General features: G+C 45.2%; 1 protein-coding gene across 2 annotated transcripts in view; it reads left to right on the forward strand.

The window, feature by feature from the left end:
- The first annotated feature begins 19,288 nt into the window (after positions 1-19,288).
- LOC124472701 (disabled homolog 1-like) overlaps positions 19,289-25,051 on the forward strand; it is a 30,137-nt gene continuing 24,374 nt past the window's right edge. For both annotated transcript variants that reach the window (XM_047027690.1, XM_047027692.1), the window contains exon 1: positions 19,289-19,534. The gene's annotated coding sequence lies outside the window, so the exon portion shown is untranslated. The remainder of the gene's footprint in view (positions 19,535-25,051) is intronic.

A 25,051-nucleotide genomic window follows, 5' to 3' on the forward strand; every position in this document is an offset into this window, starting at 1 on the left:
CAGGTTTGACATCCAGTCAGGTTAGGGGGATCTTACACTGCTCTTGGTTTCCAACACATCCTATGAGCAATTTAATTCCTCCAGAGTTACTGTAATGCAGTCAAATCCACTTGAGAGCCTTGACATCATTAATCCATTCAACTTTAAATTCCAGAGGATTTCTAGCCCTCCTGCTTCCAGATTAGCAGTTCAATGCGTTTCTGTGTCAGTTCACTGAGTTGAAATTAATTTATCAACTAATTTAGTGATTGCACTAAAAAAAATGTATCTGTTGCTTAAGCTGCAACAGCTAGTGACTACTTCAGGCAGGTTAGATATTTAAGTTTTTTAATATTTTCAGCACAGGGTTTTGACATGTTTGGCTCAAACAGTGGGCCACATGTAGCTTGCATGAGGAAAAGTGAAAAAAGCAAAAGATTACATAATATTTTAAAAGATATGAAGGCTTTGTGAAATGCACATTATGGCGATTACGATATACTAATGGTAGTGGGGCTGCAGGTAATATCCAGACAACAGATAACAAGCAGAGCATTCTCCGTAATGACCTTAGTTGCACATTGTATTGTGGTCCACATGCTGCTGAGTGCCTTTGCCAAAGCTGCCGCCTGCTCTGTCCATTACAGTTAAGCTGCAACCACACTCTAATGTAGAAGCTCCTCTCATAGAGTGTGATAACGCTCTCTCTCTCTCTCTCTCTCTCTCTCTCTCTCTCTCTCTCTCTCTCTCTCTCTCTCTCTCTCCCTCTGTGTGTGTGTGTGTTTCTAGTGCTTATTTTCACAGGGTGGCATTTGCTTGAGGGGGAGGGGTGATTTGACTAGTGACTCCCATAATCCTCGTCTTCGCTCTCTCTCTGTGCTGCAAAGCTGGAGTGTGACTCAGTGTGTCTCCCATGGCGTCTCCTCCCCGGCTCTGACAGAACGCCTCGGTTAACAGACTCCCGCTGCGGTTCGTTCTGGCGTGGGACGCCTGGACACTGTCCCCGCAATCAAAGGCCTGCAGTGACATCGCTGCCTCTCGGCGCCACTGTAGCCCAGGGGGACAGGCCATCATTTGGGCATGTTACAAACACAGTCTGGTTTGCAGATCCTCACAGCTCGCAGGCTTCAGCACTTTTTTTCTGAAATGAACAGCACTGTGCTGCTTCTGTGACACTGACTGACACTGTGCACATTTATCAGTTTAGGGCTGTGTGTAATGTAATGTAGTCATATTGCTCATCTCCTTTAGCTGCCGTGGCATCTTGTGAGTGTCATCATGTTGAGGAGTATGCAGGACTACACAATCATTCACACGGAGGTGATAGTACAGCAACAATGTAATGCTCACACACGTTCTGTAGTGTAGTAGGCTACACGCACACGCTGAGTTGATGCACTTTTAGGTTGTGTATAGATGTACATGTTAGGTCCATGTTCATCTAACCCAGGTCTGAGGGAGGTTTTTGAAATGAACCAAAAGGTGACCCAAAGGCTGATGATGACCATCTTAAATAATCATAAACATTTAGTCATTTTTCTGGATAAGAGCGTCTGCTAAATGTTAACATATTGTTATTCCTGACCACAATTCCTTATTATTGTGTTTTTGCTCAACAAAATGGTCCCTAGAGGAAAAGGTTCATTTATCTCTGGGAAAGTTTGAAATACTTTTTTGGGGGGGCACATTACATGACAATACATGATACAAGTACATGATACATGATAAATGTACTCGTAATTTACCTATTTACTGATACACAGAACCCTCTGGACAATGTTCCTCCATAACTAGCTTTCATGTGTCAGCAGAGTGTTCAGTCTAGTCTGTGCCGTGTCTGTAATCCTCAGGTAAGATCACAACTGAGCGGCAGCCTGCCAATGTGGCATTACCAAACCAGGACAGCAGGTGTTGTGCTGTTGTGTAGAACAGCAGTGTTCCTGGGCTGGCATCCCTAGACATCCCTCTCTAATCCTCTGCAGCCCAACACAATGGATAATCCCATCAGGCTCCCATTGTCTGTGGAAATAAAGACACACATTTGTAAGAGTTATTCCTGAAAGGGCAGAGTTGGCTGTTTCGCTTCCTGTGGCATATTCAGGTGAAAGAGCTGGTGTAGTCGCGAACACTAATCTGCTGATCGCTGGTGTCGAGGGAAACGGAACATTCTCCTACCTACCAGGCCCACCTCTCCTGCTCTGCATTTGAATAGTGTTTGTTTCTAAGATAACTTTACTTTTTATTAAGACCACAGAGTTGTGAGTACTGTGTGTTCCGGAAATCCCTGTCATTTAATCCGCATGTTTTAAATTTCCAAATTGCATACAAATTGTGCTGAATTATCACAGAATAATAATACCTGTTTATGGTGCTAGTTAATTTGACAAGTATTGATGATCAGTAATGTTTGCATGTTTCGAAGAAGGATGTCCTGCTTTTCCCCTCAGGACAGAAAGAACAGCACATGTCATCCACTTGCTTGTCCCCTTCGCACAAAGTGTTCGAGTAAGAAGGCTACCATTTACAGCCTACTAGTAATGACCTTGGGCTGAGTCAGAGGAGTGCTCTGTTGAGGCACTGACCGTGTGTCCGCCTGAACCTTGTATCTGACTGGATGCTGTGTCGGCTCTGATAATGAACAGCTCTACCCAAGGGGGACAATTAGCTCTTTAATGTATCTGATCTGATGGACACTTTTTTTCCATGGTCAAAGATTGTTCTGTGGAGGATGGTTCTGTTGCTATGGTATCTCCCAGGCCTCTGAGGGCCATCAGGAACAATCTCCAGCTTCCTGCCTCTCCCTGGCTGAACCGTGCTCAACTTTCATCTAAGGTGGACCATGAGGAGCAGCAGCTTGCGGTGGCTGTCTGAATCCCTTTGCCAAATGCACAGCCATGTATCTCGAAATACAAGTGGATGATTGCCTCTGGAGTTGGATCAAATACCTCAAACAGTGTTTATCTTCAAGCCCCTTGACATTGCAATGAAAAGAAGATACATGGACACCTTGGAAATTCCAATTAAGAGAAAATATTGAATTTGTAGGATTTCAAAATGTGCTTCAAACAAAATGCTTAAAACATTCTTTGATATGTAAAACAAAATACTCCACCCACTTTCCCCACAACTGAAATTATTTCCTTTGACATACAGTATACTTGCTCAGGGCGCTATGACCCTAATTACATGCCAAATAAAAGAATCAGAGAAACGCTCTTTTTTTCATGTACGCCAACAAAAGATCAAAAAGATCAACAAAATCTCAATTTCTATAACAGAGTTTTACAGTTAGAGGACAGTGACGGTGCTTTGCCATGACAATTTATGAATTGGGCCATGAGAAGACATATAGGCTAGGCCAATTTGGATGATTAATCATTCATAAACTAGTAGCCTACATGGAGAATAATTTATGTCTCGTGTGTAGGCCACTTATTATACAGTGATTCATTTCTCCCTCTGAAAACAGATAAAGTAACTGATTTATCAGCCTGCCTCACAGTGTTCCTTTAATAATATCGAGTAGTAAACAATATATTGGTAATAATAATGTTGTGGCATGTCATTAGAGCGGTTCAACTCAGTTGTTTCGCGGTTTCGCGGTCTCTGAGTGCTAATTTACTGTGAGAGTAATTGTAGTTCTTGCCTGCAAACTACATCTGATGGTCCAAGTTGTGACACTCTGAATTTTCTTTTGGCAACAGCATATGGCAGGTTATGAATCTGGTTTGCAGACTCTTTAATTAGACCAGTGGTCCAAATGAGGTTACTGCACCGAAGGAGGAGGAGGGACTCGTTAGCAGGAGGGGTACATTCAGCGAGCGTAAACGTTACGCAATTCTGCGCTTCATTATGTAAGGAATCAATAGAGCGTCTGCGAGAGCCCTCAAGTTCCCCCTAAATCCCGCGTGAACAGATGCTAATCATTGTTTTCTCCTCTGAAGTTCACGGGTAATTGTTTCTCTGGAGGACCATGGCATCCTTTCCAATGTGGCAACGCTGTAGCATGCATGAGAGGTCGCAGTCCGTTATTATGTTGTGGTTCCGCTGAACCTCTGAGTGTGAGTGTCAGAAGGCCTAGATCTTGCTATCACAAATGATACATGACATCTGTCACGACTGGGAGAGAAAGCTTCTCTGTTTCACCGTTCCTCCTCGGCAGCAGCTGGCTTTGTTTCTGTCTTTGTAGAAGAGGCAGAATATCAGAGGCCTTCTCTCTCTTTCTGTCTCCTGTGTTCCTCTCATCTCCACCATGTAGTGCTCCAGTCAGGAGGGACAGGCTGTCTCCATAGAACACCAGTACTGAGAGGATGGGAAAGTAATGTCACATAGCCTAACCAATGAGATAAATGCGCTTTGACTAAAACATCCCCTTTAGCCACTTATTATTATTCAGAAAGTCCAAATCCTATGTTACCGTTGGTAAAATCTGAATACACTCGTGGAAATGTATGCTGTGTAAGGGTCTACACATCTGTGGTTGTTTGAGGGAAAAAACTGAGCAGCCCAAGGTCTCAAGCGACAATAAAAAGTTTTGTATTTCAGAATAAAAACAAAGAACCTTTTAATAGGGATTCAATCAAACTGAATTGAGAGCAGATCCTTTCCAGTGCAAGTGCCAGCTCTGAGCCTATGCCGTTCGCATTCACCTATTATCAAGGAACAAGCAGCCGGCCATCCTCCTCTGTACCTCTGCCCACCCAATGGGCTACAGCACGTGTGCAATTAACACAGGACAGATGGTCCAAGTTCACATTCAATCAATGAGTGAGATAAAGTGATGGGAAGGGAAGCCCGCATTGCCCCAGGGCTCTCATGGCTTCACGGTCGCTGATGCGTGGCCCAATTTTACCATGTTTGATCAAGTGACTCCATGGAAATGTATTCACTTTGAAATTGAAATGGGTCTGGAGAGTAATTACTGTAGGTGTTTTGTAAGACAGGTGCCCACATTGGAGGAGCTATAATTTCTTATAAATAATTGATGAGAAGATGCTGTCCATGTAGATGCCGAAGCATTTGGTTTAATTCTCCAGACAGTGGTTGCCTGTGAGTTTGCCTTGGTGTGTCGTGACACTTTGTGATGTAGAATTGGTTCCGGTTGTTTCTGGCAATTGTGTAACTGAACCCATACAGAATACTCACCGTCACACTGTACTGCTTTGTCCTCTCTGCAGTGAGTCCATAACTGCAGTGTGGGTGACCAAAGTATAGTTACACTGACCTTGCTGGGAGTGCTGAACCAAATTATAATATTAATTAGACATTTGTGAACTTGAGTCCAACCGGTTATGCAGTTCAATTAGCTATATGTGCACTTGGACTTATCTAACAAAAATTCCAAATATCTCTCTCTATAGATGCCACAACTACAATATTAAAATGATCACCCAAGCTGGCAACCCAGCAATCACATCCAATAACTAAGTCAACCACATTGAAATAGCAGTTCATCCAGATTGACCGTCAGTATAGTCGCTCAGTAGAGCAGGAACCTAGCATAGCGTAGCTAGCTTCAGGAGCAGCAGTGCTAATTAAGTGCACAGCTTTAACCAGGATCTGGCGAGGAGGGGAGAAAGAAGGAGGGGTTGGGGGTGGCTTCTCACCTCTCCCATGCAGAGTGAGCCTCTTGTAAGATGTCTTGACTGATTTGTATTCCGGCAGGTTCCTCTCCTCCCTGCGTGCTACTCTACAGAGCAGCTGCCCGTGGCCGAGCTCAGATAATGATAGACCTGATAACGCCACTGATAGGCTGGCCTGTTCTCTGACTGACAACTATTCATTATGATGTGCAGCTACGTATGGTAGAGGCCCATCACCGTTTTATATGTTTGCTGCTGCTCTGTCGAGAGATATGGATTTCAGTCTCTCTGCCTTCAGGTTGGTTCTACGGTGTATACAGTGCAGATGCATGTGTTTGTAAAAATCCCTCTTTATCCATTTTTCTCTTTCCCTCCCTCCCTCCCTCCCTCTCTCTTCCTCCCTCCTTCTCTCTTTCTCTCTTTCTCTCTTTCTCCCTCTCTCTCTCTCTCTCTCTCTCTCTCTCTCTCTCTCTCTCTCTCTCTCTCTCTCTCTCTCTCTCTCTCTCTCTCTCTCTCTCTCTCTCTCTCTCTCTCTCTCTCTCTCTCATTTGAGAGACATGAACCTTGAAAAGTACAAGGGTGTACCTGTGAAAAAAAAACAAGAAACTAAATGATATTACACAGCAAGTACAATAGTTTTAAGTCAGTTACAACTAACCAACAAGAGCAACACGTTTCTCAGTAAGAGCCATTGGGATCCTGGAGGAAACATCAGGTCCAGCCAAACATTCCTAAGTGCCGTTGTACTCGTTGTATCTCTGAATATGTCAGTCACATCCACACAACTACAGTGCTGCTAGCCACTCATATCCTGGCCCAGAAGTGCACTGTTCTGCACACAATGATATAGTTTACTGTCTGATCCTGGCATCCTGCACGGTACCGCAGCGATTATCTCCTGTAATCTTTAATAACGTCCCACAGAGCAAGACTGAGTGCAATAAGCTGCATCTGTTCTTCCTGGCTCTGAGCAGCAGGCTAGTGGCCAGTGGTTTGCTGTGTTGGCCATAGAGTCCAGTGGCCTGCTGTGGTGACATAAGGGACCAAATGCTGAACCTCTAAAGATTACAGCTACCTCCACCAAGGGAACACACCCTCTGTCTCTGCCCCTGATTGCACGCAGGCTCACAGAAACAAAGCTTTTGAGTGGCTGGTGGGTGTGTGTGTGTACGTGTGTGTGTCTGATCTGAGAGTGAATTGTTGGGGTAAAGAAGCAATGAAAAGAGAACAATGTAATGGCAAAAATGTATACAGTCAATGCACTTATGACTTCTTCTCAAACACAACCACCCATGCAAAGCAAATGTACTCTCAATATTCACTGAGCGTTGATGTTGTTTTTCATGTCAGTGTCTCTTGAGGAACAGGAGAGCTGTATGTTCGTGCAGGCTATGTGGGAGGATGAACATGGGAGAACAGAATGTATTGAGATAAACTGTCACAGTAGATCCTATGAAATGTTGCTAGCACAGGTGCGTGTGTGTGTGTGTGTGTGTGTGTGTGTGTGTGAGGAGAGGTCATGGTGAGGAGATGTGGTCGAAGCTGACTGTGAGAGTCATGGTTCCAGAAAGGATATTTATGTTGACATGTCTCAGTTTGTCCCCCTTTGTTCCCCTGAGCAGGAGGACCCCACACCTGTCACTCAGATTGTGCCCTCCTGACGGCAAGAGCAAAGAGAAACACCTACATTGAGAAACACCTACACTGAGAAACACCTACACTGAGAAACACCTACAGTGCCAGGGTTAGAGAGCACAACCATCTGACACTGCCTCGTCGTTCCGTTCATCACAGTCACGGCCTCACACAGGAACTGCCTCGTGTACACATATTCGTCTAGGATTACGCATCCTTACAGTCACACATACACATACGCATGCATGCTTTTCTTACGCACACACACACACACACTTACATTTGCACACTGACTCTCACTTTTTCACACACCGCACACAGAGTGAGTCACGCCTGAGCCTGAGGCTTTGATGAAGAGCAAAAGGTTTATTTTTAAAATTTTAATCCGGAATTTGTTATATTTGCTGTAGTCATATCTGCACATGCATTCAAGTGTTTTATGTACATTGTCTACAATGTTGTTTGTTTCCATTTATCTGTGTTTCTTCTGTAATGGAATATGAATAAATCTATTTACAGTAAATGTAAATGGATAAATGGTATTGAGAGGACATTTTTTTCATCATGGTCCGCCATTGTGCAACAAGCTATTATTTTAACGGTGAGTAGGTCTACATAATGATGTGGAGGAACATGTAATCTAATTCCTACTTAAATTTTAAGTAAGACCGCCAAAATGGAATGGTAACTCTCCTTTCTGTTCTGTCCTCTACGCTCTCTCTTCCCATTTCGTCCTTTAGAAACCTAAACTCTTATAAGAATACATTTGAAACCATGCAAATGAGAACAAGTGAACAAATTAATGTTTAATGAATGCTTTTTATGATGAAAAAATGCAAATGAGGACGAGTGAATGAATGAATGTTTAATGAACGCTTGTTTAATGAAAAGGACTTATTAAATAGACCGCTGACTTAGCGCTGTGCTACAGACTGCCCCCAACACGCATGAAAGCATCACATTATATTTTGGCAAGGAGGTGATACGATACATTTAGATGAACAAACGCCACTAATGACCAGGATATGATTGACAGCTCTGAAAAAGATGACATATTGAATGAGGTGTTTTTGCTGTCCACACTATTTATTTAGGATACCGTTATATAAACATAGAATCCAATTATTTCGAATTTAATGGGTTGTTCCCTGTGCCCATTGGGTGCTCTACTTGTGGAAGCAGATGAAGGGCCACACATGGTAGAGATATTTCACTGGCCTCATTAGGGCATGTTGTCATATTCCAATGATTGCACACACAGAGAGGCCAAGGAAATAATAGACATTTAATCTGGCCCTCGTATCCTCTGGATGCTGTCTGTACATTGCAGTGTATGTGTGTGTACAGTAGTGTGGTGTGTGTTTAGTTTGGTTTGTGGTGTGTGTGTGTTTCATTATGTTTGTGGTGTGTGTATGTAATTTAGTTTGTGTGTGTGCAGTTTGCCATTTCCTGGAGGTGTCTTTAATCTCAATCTTAATTAAACCATGAGTGACTCCAGGTTCCGTTATAAGAATTCTCTTTGCATCCGTCATCTCTCTTGCCTGACCCAATCACATGAGTCAGGTCTCATGTCTGAAGTCATGATTAGCCAGTGGGACCATTGATAACTGGCACATTGGAAAGGTTATGTCACTGGCACATAAATCCAACTCACATCCTCTGTTACGGTAATGACGAATGATCACTGGAACATCTGACCTGTTTTCCTCTGCCAGCTGAGCTGTAGATCTACTCCTGGGGGTTCCACCGTTCCTCTGACTTGTTTTGCAAAGAATGCAGATACACAGCATGGCGTTGGTTCCTCTGCTCAGATACAGGCCACCTACCGGAGACTACGATGGCAGTAACGCCTTATATGTTACTGAGGATCTTATCAACCTGGTTTTAGAAGCTAGTTTCCTGTATTAGCTCAGACAGCAGCTCGGCCAGAGCCAATCTAGCCCTCCATCACACACACATACTCCCACACACACACACAGCATGCTCCTCCCCCCTATCTCCCCATCTCTCCATTTTCAACACCACAGTTGTGTAAGGGGTAAATGGGGCTTAACAAAAATATTGTCAAACTGCCTGGAAAGCAGAGAGAAGGAAGCTGGGAAAGCATATCCAAATAGCCTCCATTTGAATTGCTAATTTGAGCTCAGAAATAAAAATGTGGCGGGAGAGGAGAAAGGGTCCTTAATAAAGCAGCGGAGTTAACCCTTGGGTGCACAGCCTAAAAGTGGGATCAAAGGCTTTTAAAACAGAGAGGCCTTTGGCTTCTGGGGACCATTCTTACCATACTCACCCCCCAAATTTTTGACTCTCTCTTCTCCTTCCTCTCTCTTCTCCCTCTTCTCTTCTAGCCCCCTCAGCCCTCAGAGAGAGAGAGAGGGGGGGGGGCTCTCTCTCTCTCTTTCTCTCTCTCTTTCTCTCTCTCTCTCTCTCTCTCTCTCTCTCTCTCTCTCTCTCTCTCTCTCTCTTTCTTTCCTCTTTCTTTCTTTTTCCATCTTACCTTCTCTCTCACTTTCCATCTCTCTGTCCATCTCTCTGTTTGTCCCCATCCTTTCAAATCCCCTTTACTCCCAGCAGCTGTTTTTAGAGAAAGAAAACAACACTACGGGCTCAAAGAGGATGCAAATGTGTGAATGTGTGTGTCAGGGACACAGAGAGACAGAGAAGGGAAAGAAAGACAAGGAGAGCTTTGCTGGGAAATTCTAAATTGGGCCGGATTTGTGCAAATCCACTGATCTTTTTCAAATGAATGGAGAAACATGTGCTTTTGTCCTGCTAATAGGCTGTTCAGAAAGCGTGAAAAGGTCTGCATTGTTGTTTTCTGTTTACATCCTCATTGTGTGCATGTGTACTGTACTGTATGGGCATGGAAGCATTGCCAATGTATGTGCACATGTGTGTTTATGCACACAGGCATGCATATGTCAGAACTGTAGGTGAAAGTCCAGCACCAGTTTGTGCATGTGTGTATTTTTGTTCATCTGTGTGTAGGACAACCCCCTTCTTTCTTGATGTGGGCAGACCTGATCCACTTACGCAACAAGAGACAAGCCCACTCAAGCCTAAGATAAATAGTCACAGGCACACACCTTTACACTCAAACACACATTTACACACACATACATTCGCACACTAACCCAGAAACACATCCAATCTATCCCAGGGCTGCAATGCTGGGTGATGCAGACAAAGTCACGTATGATGGGAGAACTCAGGTCCAGGCCAGTGGTCTGGTGTTGTGTAACCAGCTCTGGAAACAAGGATTAACTCAGTTCCACTGTCTGTCTCAGCCAAGACTGGCATGGCCTGGAGACATGACTGACACCAGACTGATCCACAGAGTTGGGTAGAGAAACAGGTCAACAACAAAGAGAGGAAGTTCCAGCATATAATTAGATCATTTTATACAGTGGGTATGATGTGCGGAGCCTGTGTCTACTTCCATAACTTGTATGGAGTTCCGTGTGTGTGTCTCAAGTACATTTGAAGGTAGACTGTTGAGGTGGGCCACTATAGGATGTGCACTGGATGAATGGAAATAATCCAGCGTGGATATTCTGTGACTTTTTGTCCTTGGTTTCATGCACCTGCTTTCATCACAAATACCACACAGATATACCTGTACACCAGCACATCGCCTGGGGAGTGAGCCAAAGCTAACCTTCACATACCAACTGAAATACGTTTCGAGCTCCATGTCTCGACAAAAAGGTCAAGCCGAAAGAGACGTCAAGAAGATAAACATGCAAAGGTGAACTCGTGTGAGAGTACCATCTTTACCTCATCATCCGCCGTTTTCTCCTCCCGTGAAAAATTGAATTAGCGCTTGCCACATTAAGTAGCTTAGATTTAGTTCATGAGCATTGTACTTGTCCCTTCACTCCCCACCACAGTCTGACAAGCCCCTCATGTTCCCTGAGCTCAGTGCTGCTCCACCCTGCTCCTGTACCTGCCAGGCAGCCAGATATGTCTCTGTGTTTGTCGACTTAGCATGGAGTAAGGTTTCTAATCTGCCATTAAGACAGGGGGACGAGCGGCTTACCAGTGTTTCTCTTACAAATCCACTCCCGGCATCGCCGCAAGAGATGCCCCACACCGCATCCCAAAGGATTAGTGTTTGAGGCTAGTCTGGTCTAGCACCATCCGACAGACCTGGAGAAGAGGGGGAGGGAGATGGAGACACAGGCAAAGAGAGGAGAGAATGAAGAGGAGGCAGGGATGTTGAGGGGGAGAGGTAACATTTAACATCTTGTATCCAGATAGTGTTTATTCGTTGTTCTGTGTAAATTCCAGGTATTGACATTGTCACTTTGCCTCTTAGCCTTAGACCCTGTTCAAACACAATTCTGTCAAACTGGGATTTTCTAGCGAATCCACCCACCCCTTCAGCCTCCCCCAGCAGCGGTCTAGTGGGGTGATGATAGGCAACCCTCTGTCTTGGAGAAAACTCAGGGACACACCTGTGCTGTTAGGAGCTCTGAGGAAGGACTGTGTGGACCGATGATGAGTCATGGGCTGGAACACTTAGCTAAGTAGGAACCACCCACACAAGCACATCCAAGTCGTTACTCCTGAAGGTAAGTGAAAGAACCTTTTCTTCTCCACACAACACCACTCTCTCTCCGTTTTCAGCCAGCAGCAGTTGCCATGGCTACGTTAAGTAAGCTACCACCTGTGGACTCGCTTCTGATGTGGAAAAAAAATTCACAGAAGGACAGTGGATGGATTGACTGAAAGGAATCAGAGATATACTCATGCTTGTTGTCTGGCGACACACAAGCAGCCAGTAATATCCTGATACAGCAATCTCCCTGACCTCCAGAGCCCAGGGTTTGGTCTCTGGGACGGCCAGATAGGAGATGCCAGCTGAGGGCAGGGATTTGCTGTTAGGCTCGGGTCACAGGAGCCTGGAACTCAGAGCTGTCAGACAAGGAAGTCCTCTACAGCTTGATGCCAATCTTCAGAGCTGCAGTCTCGGCAAGGGGCTGATTTAGCTTTTTTCCACTGAACAGTACTCAACCCTTGACCTCCCTTTCCTTCCCTCCCAGTCACAGCCCCAAGGCGTTGCTATGGTTACCTTAGGACCATACATGCCCAGTTGGACTAGGTGAAGTGTTGCTGTGAAGATTGTACCCAAAGATATGAACTCACCTTAAACACCCCGTCATATGACATTAAACATGTGCTCAATGAAAAAAAATCATTCGGGCGAAGCCTTGAACAAGGTCTCTGTAAACCAGGCAAGTGTGGAATGATCCAGAAATACGCCTTTTAAAATAAACGACACTGTCTGGCGCTGTCTCCCGTTGGGTTATGATGTGTTTGGGCCGGGGGTGTGTTTTGATTTGCTGCCAGAGGGGTGTTTTCGTGCCAGGCTGCAGCCTGCTGAAGGAACGCAAGCCAGGGAGCAGGCCTGTCTGATGCGCAGCTGCGTGTGGGCAGCTCCCATTGGTGGAGGTTAACGAGGTGGGAAGCACATCTGCATCAGGAGAGACCACGGATGAGCGAAACGAAGGCTACCCAGATCTGTGAGGAAGAGGAAAAGTGTATGTGTGTGTGGGAGTGTGCTTGAAGTCTGTGTGGATGCGTGTGCGTGTGTGTGTTTGTGTCTGAATTAAGGAGGGATGTCGATATGTCAGACTGTTGAGGCTGAATCTAATTTCTTTATTTACAGCATTAGCAGCTTAAGTGTCTCAATGCATGTAATATGTCCAACTGTGTTACTTGGTTTGTCCTGTAAGTGTGTGAGCTCACTCATCCGCGTAAGTCTGTCTTTCTGCTCAGTGCTATTGAATCTCTCCTCAAATCACCAGATGTAGGCTATACAGTTTTCATACAGTAATATTTAGCCTTGTTTACAGAGCTCATTTGGGTTAGAAAACCCCTAGGACAATTAGTAGTGTGGGTTCAGATGGCTGAGCGGTTTGGGATTCGGGCTATTAATCATAAGGTTGTTGGTTCGATTCCCGGCCGTGCCAAATGACGTTGTGTCCTTGGGCAAGGCACTTCACCCTACTTGCCTCGGGGAGAATGTCCCTGTACTTACTGTAAGTCGCTCTGGATAAGAGCGTCTGCTAAATAACTAAATGTAGTGTAGTGCAACTGCACTACATTTAGTTACACTACATCCTGCAACTGAAGGTTTCACTGTTGAAGCCAACCATCCCCATTGTGGTCCTCATCCAGAGACTGAGGTATTAACAGATTACCCAACCAAGGGAGCTAAGGAGAAACCCAAAGTTTGATTCACCCAGGACGTGGGGAGTTCGAAATGTGTATGAATAAATGTGTATTTGCGTCAGTAAACAGGGAACCATGTTGTTATAGAAACCCGGTGAATGTCCTGTGTCTTGTCTTGTGTCTTTGTTTAGAGAGAGAAACAGATCAAGGGAGAGAGTGAGCATAGGACAGAAACCAAGCTAGGACGAGAAAGAGACTGGCAATGAGAGAGGAAGAGTGAAAGACAGAGAGAGAAAGAAAGAAAGAGGGGGGGGGGGAGCAAGGGTGCACATTTTCCTCAGTACCTTGGATTCTCAGGCTGAGTCATTGCAGATGGAGGGCATTTTTCATGCTTCATTGCTGCATGGTTCTTCCCCTGTGTTCTCTTTATGACACTCCTCCCTGAGGACATGTGGGCTTAAGGAGGCTCCTGACTGCGTGCTATGTAACAGGCTGCCATTAGCAAGTGACATTTGAGTTCTCCTACATCATTATATGCGTGGGTCATACGTCTCGTGTGTATGATTGTCTTTACTACAGTACAGTACCGGAAGCTGGGAAGTATCGACCTTTCTCTCCCACTTCTCGCTCTGATTTTTATCTCTTTCTTCGTCCTCACTTTCTATTCCCACCTCCCTTCCTCTTCATCTCTGTCTCTGTCTCTGTCTCTGTCTGTCTCTGTATGTCGCTGTCTGTCTCTGTCTGTCTCTGTCTGTCTCTACCTGTCTCTACCTGTCTTTCTCTGTCTCTGTCTCTGTCTCTCTGTGTCTCTCTGTGTCTCTCTGTGTCTCTCTCTCTCTCTCTCTCTCTCTCTCTCTCTCTCTCTCTCTCTCTCTCCCTCTGTCTCTCTTTCTCTCTCTCTCTCTCTCTCTCTCTCTCTCTCTCTCTCTCTCTCTCTCTCTCTTTCTCTCTCTCTCTCTCCCTCTGTCTCTCTCTCTCTTTCTCTTTCTCTCTCTATGTCTTTTGCTCCCTATCTCTTGCTCTCTCAGTCTTTACCTGCAATTCATTTTCCGTTGCAAGTTGCTCTTAAATCTACAGCTGCTTTGGCTGGCCAGTGCCAATGAAACGTAACTATCCATCACCAGCGCACAGTTGCTCGCTTTCACATTTTGTTTTGCGCTTGGGAAACACTGAGGGAAAATGTACTGAAGATTCATCTTTCATGAATTAGACTTTAGGCTTGTGTTTTCAAACAGATGTAGTATAGTAACGCTCCCTGTGGAACAAACCCAAACTGGGTCAACGCCTCAGAATATCAGAATCGCAGCTTCATTACCATGTCTCTGTATTGTGAGGCTCCATAGCGTTGGAGAGAAACCATCTCTCAACAACAATGGACCCACAGTATTAACAAGCAAAGAGAGAAAGCGAGAGAATGGTGAGAAAACAGGATAGCCCAGGCAGTCAGAACAGTCTGCCTGTGGCGTGTGTGTTTGTCTTGTGTGTGTGTGAGGGGGGTTGGGGGGGGGGGCTGTGTGTCAGTAATAGCTGGATGTGTTTATTGTATGTACGTGTGTCTGTGTGTGTGTGTGGCTGTGGCTGTGGGGTGGTGGGCGTTTAAGTATACGTGTCAGTAAAACACTCAATGAGGGCCGCAGCAGCTGAGCCCGTCTGTCTACCTGTGAGTGTGATCATGTGAATGTGTGGGTGTGTCTTCCCGATGTGAAGAGGAAAGAGTCTTGAGGTCCTGAATTGTATCAATTGACTGCGGACAGATAGATCTGTATGGGATTGTTTGTGTGTGTGTGTTTTGTGTGTATTCAATGCGTCCTAAAACCTAGTGCACACACCCTCCTAAAAGATGACCTCCATTACGTTTTTCTAGCAGTGACAGACATCACACATAATATGGTGAGCATATTTCCCAGAGCAGAGAGGCAGAGAAGATGGCACGTCTCTTGGTTCCCTATCTTCAATTTGTCTCTCTCTGCAACCTCATTCTGAGAACTGTCACACAGACAGGACCGCTCTCTGTTCTCTTGTCACCAGTTCTGTTAAAAAAAAACTCTAAAGAAGGCTATACTTGTCCGTGTGTGTATATGTGTGTGTTTGTCTTTTAATGCACTCCACACGCACACATGCACGCTCACATACTTTTGAAATGCAGCAAATACACTGATTGCATTTTGGCCTCCATCTTTTTCTGGGGTGGTGACAAGCCTTTTTGCTTCACATGGTTGAAATGAAATCCAATTATATCTGTAATGGCTTCCCAACTCTTGCTCTTCTTTAGAAGAACCAGCTTGAGTCATCATGGTTTGGCCTCAATGTGTCCACTAAATCAATAGAGTTTTGTGTGTGGAGTGAGAGAAGGAAGTGGCTGTTTATTTTGACCCGACTTGTCCAATCACTTTTTACTTGCAATTAATGTGTTGTGAGAGTGAACCCTTGTCTGAAGTTCATTTCCCCTGGCAAGTTTATTTTACGCTATGATGATGGCTGTCAATTTGCATATTTTAATTAAATGACTTGAATTGGAAATTAATCATCTCCCAAATTTATGGGGTAATTAAGTAGTTTGTCCTTGACTCGCCAACATAAACTGCGGCATGCATACATTTGTCATAGTTCTTTGACGTGTTGCAAAGTTGTGTTGACACATGGAAACTTCTTTTTTTCTCATGTGCTCATCCCTAAATCATTGGCTTTGGGACTCGTCTAACTGATGGGTTCTCTCTTGAGACTGTGTGTGTGTGTGCGCGCATGTGTGTTTGTGTATGTGTTTGCAGCAGGGGAAGGAATTGGTTCAGGAAATTGAATCGAAAACAGAACAGGATATTTAGAGGAACAAGAAAACATGTAAAATAAAAAGACTTAATATTCAGGAAGAGAGCCAGAATGTGTACAAACGCTGATCACAATAATCTTGCATACATGAGTCTTGGAGTGTGTATGTGTGTGTGCCCAGGGTCCAGGTCCACACCCCTGTGTGTGCTAGGGTTTCTAAATACCCATTACACCCTCTAAAATAAAACGTCCCTTTGACAAATTGGGCATGAATGAGGGGCAGCACGTTTCCATAGCAGCCAGTGAGCCTCTCTGTGCTTGGTGTTGCTGAGTGGGCAACCAGAGCATCACATGTCCATTTCACACTGAAGCACCGGAGAGAGCATTAAGAGGTAACACAGCCCATGTGGTCTGCTCTACAAATAAAGCCTCAAGTCTAAATGATGTCCATTTGAATGGATGGTTTCTATAAGATGTGCGACGTATGCAACAGATTGTGTAAGAGCAATTTTAGGCTCTGACATTGCCTTGGGTCAGAGGTCACTTGTCATTTATCAATGTCAGACACCCCACATTGACGCCACTCTGCATGCTAATTGCATTCAATCTTTTTCATCAATGACCACCAGTATAATGTGAGTATTTTTTGACTAGATAAAATAGTCCATTATCACAGAATGCAATGTGTAGACTTAATTTCCTCTCCCCAGGTCACTTCCCATAGAAGCCATTAGTCAGTTGGACGGCCTTTTGGTTTCATAAACCAAGTTAGTGAGTTAGTTCGATGCCCATTGTGTCTATGAAAAATGCTCCCACCAATGCATCCCAATGCCTACAATGTATGAGTTATTCATGGAACATTATGACACATTCATTAAGTAAATTTGCTTTCAATAACAGACGTGGATCATCTGAAACTAATGTTATGCGCTGTTCCAAAGATCCTGGCTAGCATATCATTACAACAAGGGAGTGTTTATTGATCAGTTTACCCTTCAGGGTTTTGGGGGGCAACAGTCACCAATTCTCATGAGGCAGATGACTAACCATTAGCCCTGGGTGCTGGTGGGGGTTTTGGCTGCACTAATCTTGGATTGAATAGAGATTACCAGCACCAGGCGATGACTCCCCTTTGTCTTTGTCTAGATGGAGATCTGGTATTGCTATCTTATCACTTCTCCCCATTTCTACAGGGCGATTCCCCTGCCATCATTGGAGCTCCATCTACATGGAAATCAAAGCACTTACAGATGCGGGAGAAGATTAGAGGGGGAAAACTATAATCTGTCCCTTGTGATATTTGCCAATAATAAACACCCAATCCAGAGGGAAGACACAGCCAAAGCCAGGGAAGGTGCATGGTTGGATGATTGAGTACGAGGTGGAACAATGTGGCCATGTGTGTACTAACTGTTGTGAATCTCTGCACTGTGAACATTATGCAGGGGTCTCCTTTGTCTGTCTGCGTTTGGAAATGAGGATTAGTCATCGCCTCACAGGACCCAGCTGCCTGATCTTGTTGATGACACTGACCTGTTTTGCTTTGAATGGCCATAGATGTGTGGATGTGGGAGATGTACAGTGGGCTAGCCACTGGAGCTTATGGTCCAGGGAGGTGGGGTTAGAGGGGGATTAGAAGCCACATAGCAGCCCCCTCCCTGGTAAACAACAAAGTGCAGAGGGGTTGTGTGTATGAAACATGAAGATTGCTGCTGGCCCCACCAGACAAACAGGGAAAAGACTGAGTCCATCTGTGAACGCATTGGCACTGGGATTACTGTGCTGTAAACCAAGAGCCACACGTCAATCAACTGATATGTGTGTGTGACACAAAACAGATATTCGCCATTTCAGGTTTTTTTTTCTTTCTCACACTTACGCACACACTCGCACATACATCACACACGCGTAGTTGGGGAGAAGGGAATGCTGAGAGCGTGGACCCCCAACACTGCCGTTGCCATTTGTAATCTGTGGAATGGAGTGCAGCCAGTAATATATCAATCACACTCACAGGCTGCAATACAAAGCAACTGGAACAGAAATAAATCCTAAACACAGGTCAGACATACACTGTTCTGTGGAACAGAGATGGCTGAAGAGAGCTTGGAATAGATAGCTTGTTAAATGTACTGAAGGATGGAAAACATTTGATGCTGATGAAATTCCTTGTTTCATTTTGCTAGAATGTGCAGATTATTCCCTGTGATGGGGCGCGGATCCAATCCCACAAGGCTACACCCCCCACCAGGACGTGTCCCTGTAGAAGCACTGTTGTCGCACCAGCAGTATCGTCAGGACCCCCTGTTGTTCATCTATAATGCACCAGCCCCGGGGTCCACAACCACCGTGTGAAGTCCGCCCAAAGTCAATGGAGGCTGGGGTGGCATTTGGTTGGGGGTCGGGGGGGAGTGTTGGGGGGCTTGACCTGGATGTACAGTGTCCCTTGAGCTCCCCCATATCATCAGAGCATGGTGGTGGGGGGTCATTATGCCCCACGCGCTGTGTAACAGTGATTGAAGCTGACTCGCTCCCCTACAACTTTCACCCAGAGCAGGAAGGGAAATTGAAATCAATATGGCCTATGATGAGGCAACGCAGTAGGGCTGGAGAAGGAGGGGAAGGCAGTTGGGTCTTGACGGATGGCTGGTTAAAGGGGGCTGATCAATTATCCTGATGGATGGGTATTTTGGATTTAAGAAATGAGACGAATCTTTGCTTTTTAAAGAGTGTTCACCCTGCCTTCCCTTTGTGGACAGCAATGTGTTCTGTTGGAGACCACTGGCAGCTGGATATAACCAACTGAAATAATATACTTTGATGATGCTACATGTGCAGTGCTCTCTTGTGGGAAATGGGCAACTGGTACCCTGCCCCCTCTGACTGGTCCCAGCCCCCTCCACCCCCCTTCTTTATTTTTGTGAAATGTTTAATCCCTTGTCCCCTCCCCCTCCACACATTCCCCCTCTAACGGATCCCTTCTACATTATTCTCTGTGCATTTTAATTTTTTCTGTCACCAGGGGCCTATTTTCCACGCCCACTCTCCTCGTTTTCGCCTGAATCTGGAATAGTCGAGCCAAGAAATAGTTAATCTCTCCGGCTGCTTCTATGATTGGCCGCTGTATACAGCGCTTTAACCACCTTGAATGAGAAAGAGGGGTAACTAGGCAACTTCGGTGGCGGTAGAAGATACGGCTCACGGGGCGCCGAAATTGTAAAATTGTCGAAAAGAATTGAGGTTTACCCAATGTGATTTTAGTGTGTGTCCGGCAAAAGGAATTAACCAATGGATATTCCTCCTAAACGGAAATCAGAGCGCACAAATGAAAGGGGCATTGGTTTGGATTAAAACGCAGAAATGGGACACTTTCGAGTAGGATGTGCTTCAAATGGGTAAGTCTCAGATATGTTGGAAACATTTGTAGTGTATACTAGACTTTACGTTTTTAGTTACCGATCCAGTTAAGATGTTTTAGAAGATGTTTTAGGATGCAAAAAAGAACCCCCTGGCTATAGCCAAGATTTATGGACTGAATGTAAACGCAATCTTCCGAGAAAGAAAGCAGTGGAGAGACGATGTTTTATTTTCATTGATAGAAATATGAAGAAGCCCCTAAAAAAAGGAATATTCATGATTATGTGGCTAAATTCGATTTGAATGGTCAAAATGGGTTTACAGGCTAGTCTTCAGACTGACTGCTAAACCAATGATTATAAATTAGGTCAAGGCGTTATGTTCTTGTTAAGTTGTCCTTATAGACGGACTCATTTTCGGATGCTTTAAGATTGTGCATCATTTCAGATCTAGGCTCGGGAAGGAGACTTCACAGTTAAGCCCACTATTCCTCAGCCGTGTCCAAGCACCCCCCCCCCCCCCCCCCCCCCCCCCCCCCCCTGCGTGTCGTCTACACTAGCCAAATGCTTAACTGCCAGGTCTTTGATTTATCTATCCTGTGTATAGGCCTATATGAGTAGAAGACAAGTCAATACTGTTATTCCGACTGACATGAACGTATATTAATAAACTTACATATTTTCTATTGAAGCAGAATGCACACCAGCAAACGGATGTGCCTACCTGTAGAAGCGCGCAGCTCAGCGGTGCCACTATGACATATCGACTCACTGCGGGATATCAGTGAATATAAATGGGTTCCCCTAATCGTGGTTCAAGTTCATGGTTCATGGTTCATTGTGGTGGAAATATTGCCGGTGAAACTTCGGAGCGTTTGGGGGTATCTGCTGCGTCACCACGTCAAATTGCCCCCCTCTGTCACAGTTGGTTCATCATTTCTGGGACACGAAAGAAAACGAATGGATACGGTCCTAGTCTACCACTAGATATTCTGATTACCAGTCCACATTTGACTAGCTTTTGACTGTTCTATTTGTGAATTTTACTGTGTTTTAGACATAGCTCAAAGGACCTTGTGGGGAGCCATCTCTTGCTATGACCTGTCAGCCCAGAGATGTTGATTGACATTATTCTTACATGGATAAAACTAAACACGTTTCAACCACGTGTACAATAGTGCAGTGCAGTGCCTGCATGAGTGGGTCTTAAACAAGTGCCTAATTCGGCATTGATGACCTCATTAAATGGCCTGCTGTGGAGCTATGGCCTGTAAATGATGCTGAGGAAGACTAATTTGTTGCATACTGTATGGTGTGGAATGACTGAAGAGTGGTGAAAATAATGCTGTGATTGGTTGGCTGGAATTAGTTCTGGACCTTGTTTGTGTCAGGGCTCAACTGTTTATCCTCAGAGCAGTATCAGTTGTGTGACAGTTCATGGAGGGTTTTCCCCCAATCTGCCCAAAGTAATCTACTTATACAAGCCAGAGGTCTGGCTGTAACTGATCACTGCCAAATGTTCTCACACACTGTCCATATGTTTGACCACACATACAAGCGCACAAACACATACACACACACACCTTCTGTTTTTAGTTCAGTGCAGTCGGTGGTCCCGTGACAGTTCCTTGCGATCCTCTGTGAGTTGTGAGGCTTAAGATGGTGCCGCACAAAATGCTGGAGAGCATTCACTTCTGTGGCAAGAAGCCCTTTGTTGGTCTCCCACTGGAATCAAGACACTTAATTCAGCTCCTGACAGCAAAAACCACAGAGACGGTATTGGAGCCATATTATCGGATTAAAACCATTATGCCTCTCCCCATTCGGCAAGTCCTGTAAAATGAATAAAAGCAAAAAATGGGATGTTTTCTTTTCATGCTGTTTCTATTCTTTAATCTGATGACACAAGAACAACACATGCAGCTGGTTGTTATTCTGCACTCCTCAGCTCCTGCTGTCTCTCCCACTTGTCCATGTCCTCTGATTCCCCTTTTGTCCCGCTGAAAAGCCTATCACAACCGTTGTTTTCCCATGTAATGCAGCAGCATTACCTCTGACTGAACTCCCTGAAGACTCACATACCCAGGCCGGAGGTAATGCTTCTTCAGAAGAGTGCAAACACAGACGGCTGTATGGTACGTGGTTGCTGCAGTGGTCTAAATCTTTTATAAGAACTTAATTCAGTGAGCCAGCCAATTAGGATTGCTGAACTCTATTGTGCGGGGTATCTCTGCTCTGATTGTTATCAGTGAGGAAGATGTCAGTGCAGGCGGGTGGGCAGATGCAGGTTAGGGGTGAGGGGAGGTAGTTCCTAGGGACAATTGAGGTGGTGGTTCTGTTCAAGTGCATTGTGGCGCTGCGTTGCATGAGGCAGATGCATGGTTGGCATGAGCCCATGGTGACAGGTGCTTCCTCAGATGTAAGTTGGGTGGGAGTCTCTCGTTGAAACTACGGTTACGAGGAAATGGGCAGTGTCCTGTATTTCTGTTAGTTGCCAATTTTAGAAATTCACAGGCTACTTCTTAGTCTGGTTGAAAAAGGCTGTTGAATTAATTCAACAGTGTACTACGATACTACAGTAATTGCTTTGCATCTACAGTGCAAATAACATCTTACTTAATAAGTATATAGCAATAGTTAAAACTACCATCACCCCCACAAGCACGCGTTCTCGCACTATTACATCAGACACACTGTCACCAGGTGTTTGAATCAAGCAGTTGGAGGATCTGTCAGTTTTCCCAATATTGAAAAAAAAAACAGGGGTCATCATGTGATCTGAGCGACACTGAACATCTGGTGAGTGGCGGCGAGGTGTTGGGCCTGTGTGTGGCGCCATGTCCAATGTGCCTGGCCAGAACAGCCATCACTGCCTGCTCCACTTCCATGGGACTGGACATCTTCAATGCATCACTGACACCAACCATCACAAGGGAGATGTAGCATGCCAAACCAATGAATCATTAAGACTCAATTGGCTGGGAGGTGTGGTGGTGCCTGCCATATGCCTGCGGGTACCAAGGCAATCTGTACACCCAATCGTCTTCTTCTGTCTTTGTTTTAGCTGGACACTGAACTGCATCCTACACTGCACCATGTCTTGGGCTTGTCTGTGAATCTCAGGCTTACAGAACATCTCTCCCTTTGCTGGGTCTCCGTGTTTCAACTCACCGCCTGTTTGTAGATTTGAAACAAGTCAATAAGACAGAATGAAGTGTTCTGTCTTCACCGGCCCAGCTACGTTCCTGAAATGAGTCACCGCGACCTTCAGCTCAACTCATGTCGCGCCAGTTGGCAATGTATGAAATAGTCATCCATCTATTGAAGTGCAAGGCTGTGGAGCTCCAGATAAATCTTAAAGAGGTAGACTGTGTGTCCGCTTCAGTAGCAACTTCTCTCTGTCAAGAGGCAGTCTGAGCTGCCTAGATCTACCCGTCACAAAATGTAGCGTGCCGCATGTCGGATAAAGCGAAAGACTCACTAACTGGAACGAATGGAGCAAAGTAGAAGTAGAGAAGGGTCCTTCGAGCTAAACGGGGCACACATGCACAGACTCTCAGACACACACACACCTTACGAGCCCTGCAAAGAATACAGTCCATGTGTCGTGTTTGCGATAGTGTAACTGTGTGTGCTCGTGGACGTGTGCGTGCTCTTGTGTGTCTGTGTGTGTGTATTTGCACGTGTGTATTAAATTAAGGTGTGTGAAATTAAGTTGCAACCCATGTAGCACATTGCTGTAGGTGAGGAGGGGGAGTAAGAAAAGCTCTGTCCCAGTTGTAGGCCCACGTGCTGCCCCCAACTACCCTCCTCAGGCATTTTCACCGCATTACCCAGAAACGCCATGTTCGTGTGACCCAATTTATCAGGCACTCCTCCCCATTCATCTGCTCTCACAGATGCACAACAGGAGGCTCCATAAGCAGCAGAGCATTCATCACCTCAGAGTAGTGCAGTTCTTCAGTTGCCTCCCCTGGCCCCCATGCTACCACCCTGCCACCTCAGGGTAGACAGCACTCCATATGGGGTTGTTGATGATTGTAATCTTATGGCAGTAGGTAATAGCTGGAATGCATTTGTGCATGCATTGTGTGTGTGTGTGTGTGTGTGTGGGCCCGTATGTGTTTTATAATGCATGGAAAAGAAAGGCAATTATGTGAGCAGACAAGCAGCTATACTTTTAATGACAACCTTTTTGAATCCACTGAAAGTCTGCTAGCAATACAAACAGTTACTTCTTAATTATTAGTGTTGTAATGAAGAGGAATTTAAATAATTGTATCTATGCAGAATTGTAATAGCACTTTGACTTAAATTCTGTGTGTTACATATCATAGTGTGTTTAATTTGGCCAGATAAGACTTTTGTTATCCATTTAGCAGAGGACAACCCATTTTCCACACAGCTGTCAGATCATCTGACAGACTGTAGTGAGTGTAGTGAGAAGTAGACTCTGTGGTGGAGGTAGAGGTAGTCTCTGTGGTGGAGGTAGTCTCTGTGGTGGAAGTAGAGATAGTCTCTATGGTGGAGGTAGAGGTAGTCTCTGTAGTGGAGGTAGAGGTAGTCTCTGTGGTGGAGGTAGAGGTAGTCTCTGTGGTGGAGGTAGTCTCTGTGGTGGAGGTAGTCTCTGTGGTGGAAGTAGAGATAGTCTCTATGGTGGAGGTAGAGGTAGTCTCTGTGGTGGGGGTAGATGTAGTCTCTGTGGTGGAGGTAGTCTCTGTGGTGGAGGTAGAGGTAGTCTGTGTGATGGAGGTAGAGGTAGTCTGTGTGGTGGAGGTAGAGGTAGTCTCTTTGGTGGAGCTAGAGGTAGTCTGTGTGGTGGAGGTAGTCTCTGTAGTGGAGGTAGAGGTAGTCTCTATGGTGGAGGTAGTCTCTGTGGTGGAGGTAATCTCTGTGGTGGAGGTAGAGGTAGTCTCTGTGGTGGAGGTAGAGGTAGTCTGTGTGGTGCAGGTTCAGATAGAAATGGTCTTTTGTGAGAGGTGTAACAGTCTCTGTGTCTTAGGTCTTTAAGTCTTTGTGCTGTTGGACCACAGTACATGATGACTGGAAGCCAGATTTCTCGGCTGTGTGAGCTCATGACCTTGCAGAGCCTTTGTAACGTCGGAAATCATATTTCACTTATCATTATCAGCATGATTAGCTGCCAATGGGCTGTGGTGTGCTTTAATCCCCTCAATCTCCAGAGTGTGATAACATATGAGATGACAACAGTTTCACACCCAGTTTCACACCTCCTGCAGTTCCATACGTCGCAGCAACCTAATTACTCATGTGAGATTAATGAGAGACATAGAGGTGTGGTGGGAGAGCCTCTAATTACACCCACAGACAACAGTGTAGTCAGGGGCAGATGTGTGTGTGTGAGCGTGTGTGTGTGTGTGTGAATGAGAGAGAGAGTGTGTGTGTGTGAGACAGAGAGAGAGAGAGAGAGAGAGAGAGAGAGAGAGAGAGAGAGAGTGTGTGTTCTAGAAGTTGTCTTGTAGTTAGAATAGTGCCGAAGAGATGGCCTATATAGAGCATATTACGATGCTTATCTGCCCTTCCTCATCATCATTA

This window comes from Hypomesus transpacificus, chromosome 10 (assembly GCF_021917145.1).
Source record: "Hypomesus transpacificus isolate Combined female chromosome 10, fHypTra1, whole genome shotgun sequence".
NCBI classification, from domain to species: Eukaryota; Metazoa; Chordata; class Actinopteri; order Osmeriformes; family Osmeridae; genus Hypomesus; species Hypomesus transpacificus.